Here is a 16,925-nt window from a genome sequence, read left to right as displayed (position 1 = left end):
TTGAAGTTCTCTGAGGCTATAGAAACTGTGATAATGGATTGCTCACTAGGCAGTTCCGTTGAAAAGGAATGGATGTCTTTGAAAAGGCAATCACAGAAGCGCCAACGAAGTGCAAGTAAAGCAACTGTGAAGAAACCGTAGGTAACAGAAGAAATACTTCAGTTGGTCGACGAAAGAAAGTAGTACAAATCTGCAGGGAAATTCGGGAATACAGACATACAAGTCACTCAGGAACGAAATAAATAGGAAGCACAGTGAAGCTAAGGCGAAATGGCTGCACGAAAATGTGAAGAAATCGAAAGAGAAATGATTGTCGGAAGGACGGGCTCAGCATATTGTAAAGTCAAAACGAATTCGGTGTAATTAAAAACAAGGGCGCTAACATTAGGAGTGCAATGGAAAGTACAATGTTAAATGCAGAGGAGGGAGCATATACGTGGAAAGAGTACACCGACGGCCCGTACGAGGGGGAAGACTTGTCCGATGACGTGATAGAAGAAGAAACAGGAGTCGACATGGAGGAGATTCAGTATTAGAACCAGAATGTGAAAGTTCTTCGGACGACGTGACATCAAATAAGGTGCTCAGGACCCATAACATGTCATCGGAATATCTAAAATCATTGGGGGAAGAGGCAACAAAATGACTGTTCACGTTGGTGTGTAGTATGTATGAGACTGGCGATATACCACCAGACTTTCGGGAAAACATCATCCACACAATTATGAAGATAGCAAGAGCCGATAAGCGCGATTATTATTGCACGTCCAGCTTAACAGTCATGATTCAGTTTGCTGATAGGCGATAATCAGTATGGGTTTAGGAAACGTAAAAGCATCAGAGAGGCAGTTCTCGTATTGTCGCTGATAATGGAAGCAAGGCTTCATAAAAATAAAAACCCTTTCACAGGTTTTGAAGACCTGGAAAAAACGTTCAACACTGCAAAAACGTGCAAAATGATCGAAATTTTGAGAAAAGTAAGGATAAGCCTTAGTGAAAGACAAGTAATACACAATTTTAACAAGACCGAAGAGGGAACAATGAAAGTGGAAGACCAACCACGAGAATCTCGGATTGAAAAGTATGTAAGACAGAGGTGAAGTTTTTCACCCCAACTGTTCGATCTATATATCGAAGAAGCAGAAATGACGGAAATAAAGCAGAAACGGCGGAATTAAAAGAGAGGTTGAAGAGTGAAATTAAAACTCAGGGTGGAAATTTACCAATGATAAGATGCTCTGTCAAGGTGTAGCAGAATTGTAGGATCTGTTGAATGGAATGAACAGTCTAACGAGTACAGAATATGGACTGAGAATAAATCGTCGAAAGATGAATCTAATGAGAAGCAGCAGAAATTATACTAGCAGGAAGCTTAAAATAGGAATTGAGGATCACGTAGACAAAGTAAAGGAATTCTGCTACCCAGGCAGCAAAATAACCCATGACGGACGGAGCAAGAAGGACATAAAATGAGACTAACACTGGCAAAAGTGGCATTCCTGGCCAAGAAAAATCCGTTAGTATCAAACATAGGTCTTTATTTGAAGAAGAAATTACTGAGAATGTACGTTTGGAGTGCAGCAGTGTATGATAGTGAAACATGGACTGTGGCAAAACTGGATCAGAGGAGAATTAAAGCAGTTGAGATATGGTGTTACAGAAGAATGTTGTAAGTAACTGGTCTGATGAAGTAATGAATGAGGAAGTTCACAGGAGAAACGGAGAGGAAAGGAAAATATGGAAAACAGTGACAAGATGGATGGGTAGGACGACATTACATCTGCTAAGACATTAGGGAATAACTTCCGTGGTACAAGAGGGAGCTGTAAATGGCAAAAACTATAGTGTAGAACAGAGATTTGAATACATCCAGCTAATAATTGAGGACGTAGGTTGAAAATGAAACTCTGAGACGAAAAGGTTGGCAGTACAGGAGAGAAAATTGTGGCGTGCCACATCAAACCTGTCAGAAGACTGATAACTAAAAAATAAGTGACTTCGAAAAAAACTTTTTTTCTCGTTGACCCGTTATAGTGAGTCTTTATTCTTACTAGAGCCATCTGGCAGGTGTTCATCAATGCCCTGTAGCATAATATTTCAAATGTTTGTAATAGTTATGTCTTTCCTACTGCACACTTTTAGGTCACATTCTGAGCTGTGCTCCAAAGGTACATTCTCAAGTTCTAAATTTTGATGTGATTGTGTCAGCAGTCAAAATGACACTGTAAATAAAGAAACAGGTTAAGTGATTTAGACTGCTTAATTCACGGTATATCCGTAATGATCGTAGACCTATTCAGGAAATTTATTTCCTTTATTAATAAAGTTAGGTTTCCCTTTTCAGAAATATGTGTTTACGCTTTGCATTGATCCACTTTTATGAAAATTACTCGGATCCACAGCATTTCGACTTATAGTTAACCACATCATTTTATGAAATTCGCTGGAAGCGTCGTTGTTAAACGTCGCCAGAGTTGTAGCAGCAGCAGCTGAATGTGGCAACGTCAAACAGTAACAGTTACGAAGCGCGTCTCGTATAGGTTTGCCCCGCAGTTTCTATCCGATGCGAAAGATGGCGCTGTTTGACGTTCCTCCATGCATACCGTGCCAGCCAGCCAGTCAGCCAGCCCTGTGGAAACGACTATCGGACGCCTGTCTAGCTCGGTCAGCCACCGTACTGGCCAGAATGTACTCCCACGTTCCTCTAGTTTCTGCCACACACGGGCTCCTCCCGCAGTTCAGCGCTTTGCTGCGTTTGGTTACTCTGTGCGCAAGCCCACTGTTTGATCAGACACGCTCCTGTTTAACGTTTGCAGTGCCCTTACAAAGATGCCGCAACTTCACTCTGTCGCTCTGAAACTTAGAACAACGTTGACTGCCGTTGGAAAGCTCGTCGGTAGTCTACTAGTATCTTCCACTACAAAGTATCGCTCTAACGTTAGTCTAATGGAATTATTGTTGAAACAAATTGGTGATTTTTATAGAATATCCGAAACACTAAGACCAATTTAATTGGAGGTAAAGTCTAATAAGTGTCATGATAGTTAAAATTCTTCAAGGTATTGTATCGCGTCGTTGTTGAAAATAAACTGTTCAGAAGAATTAGAGGAACACGCGTATCAACATCTGGTACGTTGTATCTATTTTGATACAGGCTGTACCTGTGGTCTTGCTGCATGGCTTAAGGTCTTCATTCTCAAGGTAGGCAACAATTAAAATCATTCGCCATCTATTGGCTATTTATACAGAACAGTGTCAGGTGGAGTCTCAGAAGGAAGTGAGTACCAGTGAGGTGCACAAAGGGCAATTTTCAATTGCAGACGTTGAATACAGCGTCGTTTCGGCTACTGAGATCACCAGATCACGATTTAGCACTTGAAAATACACGTTTGAAGCATGGCTCAAAACGTGAGCAAAACATGTGCCATAGGAAAGACATGGCGATTAGAAGCATTTGAAATGTTATGCCACAAGAAATTGTTGAAGACCTGATAGATAGCTCGAGTAAGAAATGAAGACACGCTACAACAGCTCAACGAGAAGAAAGTTCCTATCGTACCCATGCAGTGCGACATCTCAATGCTGTGCAATTTGCAAGGGCGATCTGTTTGGTACTAAAAAGGGTAGACTTCCGGTCGTGTTGCTTATCATGTGTCACTCGTACGTTGAGGACCCACAACAGGGAGACAAGTCAGCACACAAGTCGACCTGGACAAGGTCTCCGCCTCATTACAGTCTTACGTGCAGACCGATACCTGGCCATATTTGCGTTGCTGCGACATACGGATACCGTCAGAGCACTGCAAGATGATCTAAGAAGGCCCACTGGAGTCGCTGTGTCCCGATCAGATTGTAATGGTGATGATTACCTGACGTTGTCAGTTATATTGGAGGCGATCTCCGAATCTGTGCTTCTGATTACAGAAAATTATTCGCCCATATGCACAAAAATACACATCGATCACTAGTTTCAGCGAAAATAAATCGTCATCTTCAGATAACTTGGATAGAAAATATTTTTACAAGGCCAATCCATTTCTTCGACTGCTCACATTAGTTAGACACAACTTACAGAGACGACATTCCATAGTACTGTCTCTCGACATATGATAAAAGAATAGCTGTGCTGACACTGAACAATAGTTACAGATAATGTACATAAGGGGTGTGTAAAACCTTTGTGCGAAACTATTTGATAGCACTTTTCTATCAGATTTTAGCAAGAACACAACATGAAAACATTTCATACACGTCTAATGTATTTTGTCTGTAACTGTTGTGCACTATTCGCACAGCTGTTCACTTATGGTATGATGAGAGATGGTGCTGTGGAATGTCGTCTCTATAAGTTGTGTTCAGTCAAAATGAACAGTCGACGAAAGGCACTGGCTCTGCAGATTTTTTTTTCTATACAAACGATCTGAAGATAGTGATTTAGTTTCGCTGAAACAAGTAATCATTGTGTATTTTTGTACGATCCAGGGGAATAAACTTCTGTGATACGGACAACACCCATTTTAAGACTTTAACGACAAGTTACGGGAAAGGACCTTTCGACCCAGACGTCCTGTTCGAGCACCCCCTTGACACGACAACATCTTGCAGCTGGTCTTCAGTTCTACAATCCCCATGTCAACTGGGAATTCCGTCACTGGAGAAACGTGTTAGTTACAGACGAGTCCAGATATCCTCTCACACAACGTGATGGCCGCATTCCTGTGCGGAGATCCATGTTGAGCGATACCTGCGAAATGTTGTTCTTGAAGTCGACAGATTTCCAAGATGCTGCGATGTGGGGAGGCTTCAGGGTTGACATGCATTGTCGTTGTCCATGGTCGCTCGCCACCAGGCGCTACAACGAACAGATCTTCTTGGATCATATGCTGACTGCTGCATACAGTGGTGGCCGTGATTTCCTTCTAATGTCAGGCGGGTATCAGCAGGGATGTCCGGCGAAATCTAGACATTGAGGTAATGGAATGGCCGAAGATGAGTCCCGACCTAGACATTATCGTGCACTTATGAGAAACATGGGAAATGCTTGACAGGCGTGATTGTAGTCGTTCTGTTCCACAACAGACTCTCCAGGAACTCTCATGGGCTCTCATCGAAGAATGGGGTCGGATGCCACAGTGTGACCTCCGTAGACTTATACGAAGCATGCCACACGTAGGTGTCAGGCAGTGATAAATGCTCGCGAAGGACAGACTCGTTACTGAAGTTCTCAGAGTTCAATGAAACGCACCGAGGGTGACGAGATGACGGGATGAATAATTATTTCCATCTGTTGGACACTGCAGTTCTTTTTATGTAAACGACCGGGGGTGCAATGATATTTTGTTGCGTACTTAATCTACGAAAGGTAACGGTAATTTGGTAACATACTTACTCCTCAGTTATTGCTCAGTGGTGATGGCAGGTGACCCTAATTCTTTTGGGCAGTGTACTTCAATTATGAACTATAAAACAGACGTTTCAACCATAATACAACGTCCTTCCTCGGGGCGTGGCTGGTTTTGCACGGGAAAAGATGCCTCTGACTTTAGCAGAGGATCGGTGTCAATGCTCATACACACATAAAAAAGTTGTCCATCACATCGATTCCGAGAGTTTAGGAAACTTGAACAGAAAATTAGAATAGAGAGCAACCTAAACATCATTTCCGTCATTTTTAGTGCTCATAAAAACCACACATTGCATGTTGTAACAACATACAGTGAGACCTTCCGAGTGGTGGTCTAGATTGCTGTATACACCAGTACCTCTAATACCAGTACCACGTTCTCTTGCATTGATGCATGCCTTTATTCGTCTTGGCATACTATCCTCAAGTTCATCAAGGCCCTGTAGTCAAAATTGTTCCACACCTCAACGGCCATTCAGCATACGTCCCTCGGAGCGGTTGGTCGGTCACGTCGTCCATAAACAGACCTTTGCCATCTATCCGAGGCATGCTCAATAGGGTTCATGTCTGGAGATCATGCTGGCCACTCTAGTCGAGCGACTTCGTTATCCTGAAAGAAGTCATCCACAAGATGGGCACGATGGGGGTGCGAATTCTCGTCCATGAAAAAGAATAACGCCTCGTCAGTTTGATGCCGATATGGTTGCATTATCGATCGGAGGGTGGCATTCACGTATCGTACAGCCATGACGGCGCCTTCCTTGACCACCAGCGGCGTACGTCGGCCCCACATAATGCTACCCCACAACAGCAGGGAACCTCCACCTCGCTGCACTCGCTAGACAGTGTGTCTAAGGCGTTGAGCCTTTTGGGTTGCCTCCAGACACTTCTTCGACGACTGTCTGGTTCAAATGGCTCTGAGCACTATGGGACTTAACATCTATGGTCATCAGTCCCCTAGAACTTAGAACTACTTAAACGTAACTAACCTAAGGACAGCACACAACACCCAGCCATCACGAGACAGAGAAAATCCCTCACCCCGCCGGGAATCGAACCCGAGAACCTGGGCGCGGGAAGCGAGAACGCTACCGCACGACCACGAGATGCGGGCGACGACTGTCTGGTTGAAGTCACATGCGACACTCATCGGTGAAGAGAACGTGATGCGAAACCTGAGCGGTCCATTCGGCATGTTGTTGGGTCCATCTGTAATGCGCTGCATAGCGTCGTCGTTGCAAAGATGGACTTCGGCATGGACGTCGGGAGTGAAGTTGCGCATCATGCAGCCTATTGCGCACAGTTTGAGTCGTAACACGACGTCCTATGGCTGCACGAAAAGCATTATTCAACATGGTGATGTTGCTGTCAGGGTTCCTCCAAGCCATAATCCGTAGGTACCGGCCATCCACTGCAGTAGTAGCCCTTGGGCGACCTGAGCGAGCCTTGTCATCGACAGTTCCTGTCTCTCTGCATCTCCTCCATGCCCGAACAACATCGCTTTGGTTCACTTCGAGATGCCTGAACACTTCCCTTGATGAGAGCCCTTCCTCGCACAACGTAACGATGCGGACGCGATCGAACCGCGGTATTGACCGTCTAGGCATGGTTGAATTATAGATAACACGAGCAGTGTATCTCCTTCCTGGTGGAATGACTGGAACTGGTCGGCTGTCGGACTCCCTCCGTCTAATAGGCGCTGCTCATGCATGGTTGTTTACATCTTTGGGCTGGTTTAGTGACATCTCTGATCAATCAAAGGGACTGTATCTGTGATACAACATATAGAGTCAACGTTTATAATCAGGAGTTCTGCGAACTGCAATGATGCAAACTTTCTTTGGTGTGTGTATTTTGAAACTTTATTGGCCTTAGAAGATAATAAGTTAGTCACAATGAGATAAAAACGGTCAAATGTGTGTCAAATCTTATGGGACTTAACTGCTAAGGTCTTCAGTCCCTAAGCTTATACACTACTTAACCTAAATTATCCTAAGGACAAACACACACACCCATGCCCGCGCGAGGATTCAAACCTCCGCCGGGAGAAGTTGCACAGTCTACGACTGCAGCGCCCTAGACCGCTCGGATAATCCCGCGCGGCAGTCGTAATGAGAAAGAGAGGGTAGAAAAGAAGGTATTCGTGAAGTATCTTGCTCGTCAATGATTAGTAACAGTTTGCAAATCTGTTCTTGGTTTCTAGTGGACACGATTTTTTCCTCTTGTGCGCTGAAATACACTGATATTTCCTTTATAGATGTTTATCTAGGCTAACGGTCAGTGCCCTGTGAGGCTTCTGCTCAGTGACCACTCGCGGCCCATTGGACTGAAACAGCTGGCAGCCAAGATGCCGGTAGTTTGTATCCGTCCTCTCTACTGATGTTAGGCAGTTTAATCATTTCAGTCGCCTTTCGAATTTTGCGTTGGTGCGTCCATCACTGTTTCGGCAGTACACGGACTTCCTGGAACGTGATAGGTTGTCCATAGTAATGGTGGTGTACCGCCACCGCTGATTTAGTGCGCTGTGCTAATCGCATTAGCCTTCGTGTTACGCTACACGTGTGCTGACTGGCCTCTCTGTCTCATCCGTGTAGGCAGCTCTGCACTCAAAACGTAGTGCATATACTCTGAAATATTAAGTTTGTTCACTGCATCCTTGGTGGAATCTATCGTGTCGTGGAGCCTGTGGCTGCTGCGGAAATTCAATTCGAAATCTCGTCGGTGGAGGACGTTGCCTGAAGTCATTCACACGAGGTAAGTGTACAAGCGGAAGCTTCTCTTCCTTGCCTCCTCTTGTTTTATTACTGTTGGCCTTGGTCGCCTTTCTTAGGTTTTTTCTACACGCCTAACATTCTTGGAAATGTAGTGCTGTTCCTGTTGTCGTTGGTATGCCAAATGACAGTAATCTGCTAAAAGCTTTTCTCGGAATGAAAATTCCCGTACACCTATTCTGGAAACTGAAATTTGAAAAAAATCCTCATATTTAGTTTATATCTGTTCCTTTTAATGATGGAAGAGTTTCTATCTATAAAAGATGATCAGATGTTTCTAACGAACTGTTTTGTGCAACCAGCACTATTTCTGTATGACGAACCGTATCCAGGCAGGTGACAGCTTCATAATGTACATATATACACTCCTGAAAATGTAAAAAAAGAACACATTGACACCGGTGTGTCAGACCCACCATACTTGCTCCGGACACTGCGAGAGGGCTGTACAACCAATGATCACACGCGCGGCACAGCGGACACACCAGGAACCGCGGTGTTGGCCGTCGAATGGCGCTAGCTGCGCAGCATTTGTGCACCGCCGCCGTCAGTGTCAGCCAGTTTGCCGTGGCATACGGAGCTCCATCGCAGTCTAACACTGGTAGCATGCCGCGACAGCGTGGACGTGAACCGTATGTGCAGTTGACGGACTTTGAGCGAGGGCGTATAGTGGGCATGTGGGAGGCCGGGTGGACGTACAGCCGATTTGCTCAACACGTGGGGCGTGAGGTCTCCACAGTACATCGATGTTGTCGCCAGTGGTCGGCGGAATGTGCACGTGCCCGTCGACCTGGGACCGGACGGCAGCGAGGCACAGATGCACGCCAAGACCGTAGGATCCTACGCAGTGCCGTAGGGGACCGCACTGTCACTTCCCAGCAAATTAGGGGCACTGTTGCTCCTGGGGTATCAGCGAGGACCATTCGCAACCGTCTCCATGAAGCTGGGCTAGGGTCCCGCACACCGTTAGGCCGTCTTCCGCTCACGCCCCAACATCGTGCAGCCCGCCTCCAGTGGTGTCGCGACAGGCGTGAATGGAGGGACGAATGGAGGAAGCGATGAGAGTCGCTTCTGCCTTGGTGCGAATGATGGTCGTATGCGTGTTTGGCGCCGTGCAGGTGAGCGCCACAATCAGGACTGCATACGATCGAGGCACACAGGGCCAACACCCGGCATCATGGTGTGGGGAGCGATCTCCTACACTGGCCGTACACCTCTGGTGATCGTCGAGGGGACACTGAATAGTGCACGGTACATCCAAACCGTCATTGAACCCATCGTTCTACCATTCCTAGACCGGCAAGGGAACTTGCTGTTCCAACAGGACAATGCACGTCTGCATGTATCCCGTGCCACCCAACGTGCTCTAGAAGGTGTAAGTCAACTACCCTGGCCAGTAAGATCTCCGGATCTGTCCCCCATTGAGCATGTTTGGGACTGGATGAAGCGTCGTCTCACGCGGTCTGCACGTCCAGCACGAACGCTGGTCCAACTGAGGCGCCAGGTGGAAATGGCATGGCAAGCCGTTCCACAGGACTACATCCAGCATCTCTATGATCGTCTCCATGGGAGAATAGCAGCCTGCATTGCTGCGAAAGGTGGATATACACTGTACTAGTACCGATATTGTGCATGCTCTTTTGCCTGTGTCTATGTGCCTGTGGTTCTGTCAGTGTGATCATGTGATGTATCTGACCCCAGGAATGTGTCAATAAAGTTTCCCCTTCCTGGGACAATGAATTCACGGTGTTCTTATTTCAATTTCCATGTGTGTATTTTCTGTCACAGAATAATACTGTAAAATATGAAAATGAGGACTGACCATGAGTTATACGGTATTGTTGAACCAAATATCTCCATTCTTTCTTGGTGTGATTAACGTGTAGCCAGACAGGTTCTGAATATTTCCGTACGTTTATTCCGTTTATAGTGCATAATTTTTCAAAAATAGTTCAGAAGCACTGCCTTATAAAGGGTGGTTCATCCTAAGAAAAAAACCAATGAAATTAACAAGAAATTTGAAGCGGGATGCGTAGCAGTTATATAACCGAATGGAAAGATTGATATATGACTCGCTGCGTAAATGTGATAATGTAGTTTCATGACTAATGTTTGCACAATAGGTCTATGATGGCTCCTCATACTGTACCAGTTATTGTGCGACATTTTGAAATTTTGCTTCACATCTTCAGAGCGAACTGGCAAACAATATTGATCCGTCTTGTGGGGTTGCATATAACACTGATATGGGCAGCTAAACACCATGATTATTAATTTTTTCATTGGGTTACATACCGGAAAGTTTGTTGCTTCCTACTTCCCAATTTGATACCACGTGTTAATTTAGTTGTTTTTGATGGTGAAACACACTTTACAAGGGGCCGCGTCTGAAATATTTCCGTAAGATTAAGTGCTATAAACGGAATAAATTTCCCAGAGACATCCAGTACTTGTACGACTACACCGCTAATTACAGAAATTACAGATTAGAGACACTTGGATAAGTACAGCAGAAGTAAGCTATGTTTTGATCCAAAACTATCGTGTAACTGGCCACCCCTCACTTGTGTCTTTTAATGTATGATTCCGTTTGCTAACAGCCGGCCATAGCTCTGATAGGGAACATAATATCGATTAAGTGGCTGTATCGTGTCTGGATACCGTTCCTGATGCAGACGTAGTATGGGTTGCATAAAGCGGTAGGGACAGCTGTAACTGTACCAGTGAATAATGTGGAACACTGTAGCGGTATATCGACATTCACATCTAGAAGTCAGGTGTATGTTGAATGGTAATTTTAAATTCATAATGAAAAAGCGGAATTCACACGATTACTCTTTTCAAAGTTGGCTGTGTTCTTTAGAAGTGGCACGAAAATATTCCCTACACGCTATAGTGAATGAATATTCAAAAATAAGACTATTCATGCATTTTGAAATATCAGATGGAATTTTTCTTCCAGTTACATGGCTGAAATTCTGATGCAAATAAAATCCCTGCGATACAGTACAGTGGAATGCCACTAGACGAGCTAAAAGCAAATGATGGAGCATGGTATAGTGGTGTATCGCACGGTAATTTCTATTCTGCAGTTGAAGGTGACAACGCTGAAAACTCTATGGTGAGTTGTGGAAGTGTACGGCAACAAAGCACCGTAGTATGACACAGTGTTCAGGTTCCACAGCCGTTCCCGGTGTGATCGGAGAAGTCTGAACAGCGAAGAAGGAAGTGACGGTAAACTCTGTGTAAAGAAGTGGAGAACACCATACTAGGTTCTGATGCTCGAAGACTGGCGTATCATAATAGTGGGAAACGTGAATAGTGCGAATCAGTTTTCAGCATCTTTCATGTCTTTCGTCTTTCGAAAGTGAGGAAGGTCGCGAATCGTTAGGTTCCGCGACTGTTCACACCCATTCAAAGCCTCCGCCGTTCCGAGGCAGCAGCAGCTATGTTGCAGCTTCGTCAGGCCTCTCCAGAAGACGGAGTCACCAAAGCAGAGTTTCTAAACACAATTTTTCAAAATTACTTCACTAAAGAAGACAAAGTAAATATTTCAGTATTGGAATCTACAACAAGTACATATCCTCGGTGTAGCGAAGCAGCTTAAGTCAGTGAAAGCTACGCCTCCGGTCCAGACCAAACAACAGTCAGGTTCCTTTCAGAGTATGCTGATACAGTAACTCCATATTCTACAATCATATACAATCGCTCGCTCGTCGGTAGATCCATACCTAAAGGCTGGAAAGTGGAGCAAGCCACACCAATACCCAAGGAAGGAAGGAGCAGTAATTTGCTAAAATGGCAGATCCAGATCGCAAACGTCAATATGCACTAAGATTTTGGAACGTATAGTATGTTCGAACATTCTGAATTACATCGGCTTAGGTGCTTCAGTCTGGAACTCCGTAACCACTACGGTCGCAGGTTCGAATCCTGCCTTTGGCATGGATGTGTGTAATCTCCTTAGGTTCGTTAGGTTTAAGTAGATCTAAGTTCTAGGGGACTGATGACCTCAGATGTCAAGTCCCATAGCTCTCAGAGTCATTTGAACTATTTTGATCCATTGACAAACGGGAAACACCGATTCAGAAAATATTCTTCTTTTATAACATCTACATCTACATACATATTCCGCAATCCATCATACGGTGCGTGGCGGAGGGTACCTCGTACCACAACTAGCATCTTCTCTCCCTGTTCCACTCCCAAACAGAACGAGGGAAAAATGACTGCCTATATGCCTCTGTAGGAGCCCTAATCTCTCTTATCTTATCTTTGTGGTTTTTCCGTGAAATATAAGTTGGCGGCAGTAAAATTGTACTGCAGTCAGCTTCAAATGATGGTTCTCCAAATTTCCTCAGTAGCGATTCGCGAAAAGAACGCCTCCTTTCCTCTAGAGTCTCCCACCCGAGTTCCCGAAACATTTACGTAACACTCGCGTGGTGATCAAACCTATCAGTAACAAATCTAGGGGCCCACCTCTGAATTGCTTCTATGTCCCCCCTCAATCCGACCTGATAGGGATCCCAAACGCTCGAGCAGTACTCAAGAATAGTTCGTAGTAGTGTTTTATAAGCGGTCTCTTTTACAGATGAACCACATCTTACCAAAATTCTACCAACAAACCGAAGACGACTATCTGCCTTCCCCGCAACTGCCATTACATGCTTGTCCCACTTCATATCGCTCTGCAATGTTACGCCCAAATATTTAATCGACGTGACTGTGTCAAGCGCTACACTACTAATGGAGTATTCAAAGATTAGGGGATTCTTTTTCCTATTCATCTGCATTAATTTACATTTATCTATATTTAGAGTTAGCTGCCATTCTTTAAAGCAATCAGAAATCCTTTCCAAGTCATCTTGCGTCCTCCTACAGTCATTCAACGACGACACCTTCCCGTACACCACAGCATCATCAGCAAACAGCCGTACATTGCTATCCACCCTATCCAAAAGATCATTTATGTAGATAGAAAACAACAGCGGACCTACCACATTTCCCTGGGGCACTAGGGATGATACCCTCGCCTCCGATGAACACTCACCATCGAGGACAACGTACTGGGCTCTATTACTTAAGAGGTCTTCGAGCCACTCACATAATTGGGAACAAATCCCATATGCACGTACCTTAGTTAGGAGTCTGCAGTGGGGCACCGAGTCAAACGCTTTCCGGAAGTCAAGGAATATGGTATCCGTCTGAGACCCTTCATCCATGGTTCGCAAGATATCATGTGAAAAAAGGGCGAGATGCGTTTCGCAGGAGCGATGCTTTCTAAAGCAATGTTGATGTATGGACAGCAACTTCTCTGTCTCAAGGAAGTTCATTATATTCTAACTGAGAATATGTTCCAGAATCCTGCAACAAACCGATGTTAAGGATATTGATCTGTAATTTTTAGGATCCGTCCTTCTACCCTTCTTAAATACAGGCGTCACCAGCGCTTTTTTTAGTCGCTCGGGACTTTAGGTTGGGCAAGAGTTTCGCGATAAATGCAATCTAAGTAATGAGCCAGTGCAGTAGAGTACTCTCAGTAAAAACGAATTGGAATCCCATCAGGACCTGGCGATTTATTTATTTTCAACACATTCAGCTGCTTCACAACCCCAGGGATGTCTATCACTATGTCCTCCATAGGGGAATCTGTACGAGACTTAACCGGCGGTATGTTTGCAAGATCCTCCTGCGTGAAAGATTTCTCAAACGCTAAATTTAAAATTTCAGCTTTCGTTTTGCTGTCTTCCGCTGCTAGGCCAGACTGATCAGTGAGTGACTGGATGGAAGCCTTCTACTAGCTTACCGATTTTACGTAAGACCAGCATTTCCTTGGGTTTTCAGCAAGATCGTTTGCTAAGGTATGACGGTGGTAGTGGTTGAATGCTTCACGCAGCACGAATCTCTACTAACTTTTGCCTGTCCTCATTCTCCCGATCTTTCTTGTACCGCGAGTGCAACTGCCTTTGCTTCCTCAGCATTCTCCGAATTGCTCTGTTACTCCACGGTGGGTGTTTTCCGTCCGTAACCCACTTTTCGGCACATGCTTGTCCAATGCATGATTTACAATGCGTTTAAAATTTGCCCATAATTCTTCCACGTCCATCGTACCGGAAGTAGATGAAGTCGATTCATTTACTAAGTGGGCTGCTAACATCTGCTTATCTGCTCTTTCTAGTATGAATACTCTCCTAGCCTTCTTGACCTACTTTTTAACTTTTGTAACCGTAGTTGTAATCACAACATCATGATCACTAACCCCTGTCTCAACACTGAGACCGTCAACGAGGTCTGGTCTGTTCGTGGCTATCAGACCTAAAATATTTCCATTACTCGTTGGCTGTCGATTTAGCTGCTCAAGACAGTTTTCGGACTATGTGTTCAAAAGTAGTTCACACGACGGCTTTCTGTAACACCTGTAATGAATCCACAGACATCCCAGTTTATACTAAGTAGGTTCAAGTCGTCACCGACTAATATAGAATGATCCGGTACTTCTGTGATACAGAGTGTAGACTCCCTTTGAATGATTCTAGAACTGTCACGGTGGAACCTGGTGGCCGGTAATAACACCCAACAATTAATTTTATTTCTCCTAGCTCTGTTAAACGTGTCCAGATAACTTCACAATCACACTCTACTTCCACCTCAGTAGGCACAACATTTTTGTCAACTGCAATGAAGACATCACCTCCTACGGTGTCTAATCTGTCTTTCTGATACACGTTCCAACCCTCACTAAATATTTCAGAACTTCCTATCTCAGGGGTCAGCCAGGTCTCAGTCCCGAGAATAATTTGGCGCCAAACGCTTCCTCAGTAAATTCAGGTACTTTATTCCAAGCACTCTGAAAATTTACTGCTAATATCTTGATAGCTGAAGTGTCTTTACACTGAGCGCGTCCTGATTTCCCTGCTTGCACGTCGACTGGTGAGTGTTCATCAGGACACCTCGCACTATTGCCTAGCCTAAAAAAAACCATGTGCATGCCATAAGTACTCTGTTACTCGAGTGGCCGCTTCCTTTGTGTAATGCACCCCTGACCTATCTAGGGGCGTTCTAGAATTCCCACCCAATAGCGCAAGCCTAGAAATCTGCAGCCAAGACCGTCACAGAGTCGACGAAGCCTCTGGTTGAGATCCTCCACTCGGCTCCAAACCAAGGAACCCCGATCCACTCTGGGAACGATGCTGCAAATAGAGAGCTCTGCTTGCACCCCGCGTGCGAGGCCAGCGGTCTTCACCAAATCCGCCAGCCGCCTGTACGAACTGAGGATCGCCTCAGAACCCAAGCGACAGGCATCACTGGTGCCGACGTGAGCAACTACTTGCAGACGACTGCACCCCGTACGCTCGATAGCCGCAGGCAAGGTCGCCTCCACATCTTTGATGAGGCCCCCCGGCAGACAAACCCAGTGCACGATGAATTTCTTTCCAGCCCTGTGTGCTATTTCCCTAAGGAGCTCCATCACCCGCCTAACGCTGGAGCTCCCAATAACCAGCAAGCCTTTGCCCCCGTGTGCCTGCTCGGGCCCTGCTGAAGGAGCAGCCACCTGCCCACTGACAGGATGAACGGGCGAGGCCAGCCGGCCAGCCTCCACATTGACCCTCCGCCACGAGCGATGCGAAGGCGTTGCAGCCCGCCACTCACCCTGAGGTGAGGGCGGCCCGAACGTGCCGGGTACACTAGAAGGTGCCTCGGCGGCTGAGTCAGCGGACGCAGCAACCGACACCTGGGGTGTCTCAAGCGACGCGCCAGACCCCCGCCGTCGCTGCACCTCGAGGCAGCAACTTGAAGGCGACTGACCGTGGCCAACAGCTCGCTCAGATGCTCGCGAACCGCGGCCAGTTCCTCCTACGCCCGCACACAGCACGCACACACCCTATCCATCCTACTGCTAATATCTGGACGAATAGAGTTGCGACAAATAAAAACAGCATTATGCGACTGCACAGTTGCATCACCAGCGCCAGATTGAGCTGCGATATATGAACAAATACTTACGAACCAAGCAATGAAATGACCACGACTACGTCACTATACAGATATTGCAATGCGATCCTACCCCACTCATAGTACAAATGACAACCGCCTACGCGAAGTTACACTCTACCGTTATTAAAATTTGATACTACCCCTTTCTAATACGCAGAGATCCGAAAAATTTCACCACGCAAGCACACAAACACACAAAGTAATGTGAATTAAACGTGCGGAACTAATACGAAAACTGAATATACGACTAGTTTCTGCTACTGCTGCTCGCACACGTCACTCTGCAAGCAGAGATGAAACTGCACTGGCCTCTGTCTGCTGCTAACTGATTCTATGAAATAAACAGAAACCACTGGCTGTTCAAAACAAACAACTGACTAACGACTCCGCGAATTTATACTTTACAGTTATCAATAAGCAATACTACTCCTTTCAAATACGAGAATACGCAAGGATTTTATGTAATGAAATATGCAAGCGCACAAACACTCGGAAATAAATTAAGAATCAAATTACAAAACAAATGCGAAAGCTAAATATGCTACTCGCTACTGCACTGCTGCAGCACTACCATTCTACGTGAGTGGTCGGTAAATTAATTAATCAAGAGAGTCAAATATCAACAGCACAACGATTGACATTTCTGTTGAGAGCCAAATTTATTAAACTACACCGATGGAAAAAAAAGTCGCAACTCCAAGTAGGAGTCGTGTGATGTAACGACAGTTGACAGGCGCGTTTCTACAACTGAAAGA

This window comes from Schistocerca gregaria, chromosome 1 (assembly GCF_023897955.1).
Source record: "Schistocerca gregaria isolate iqSchGreg1 chromosome 1, iqSchGreg1.2, whole genome shotgun sequence".
Lineage (NCBI taxonomy): Eukaryota > Metazoa > Arthropoda > Insecta > Orthoptera > Acrididae > Schistocerca > Schistocerca gregaria.
This window is presented reverse-complemented; position numbering follows the sequence as displayed.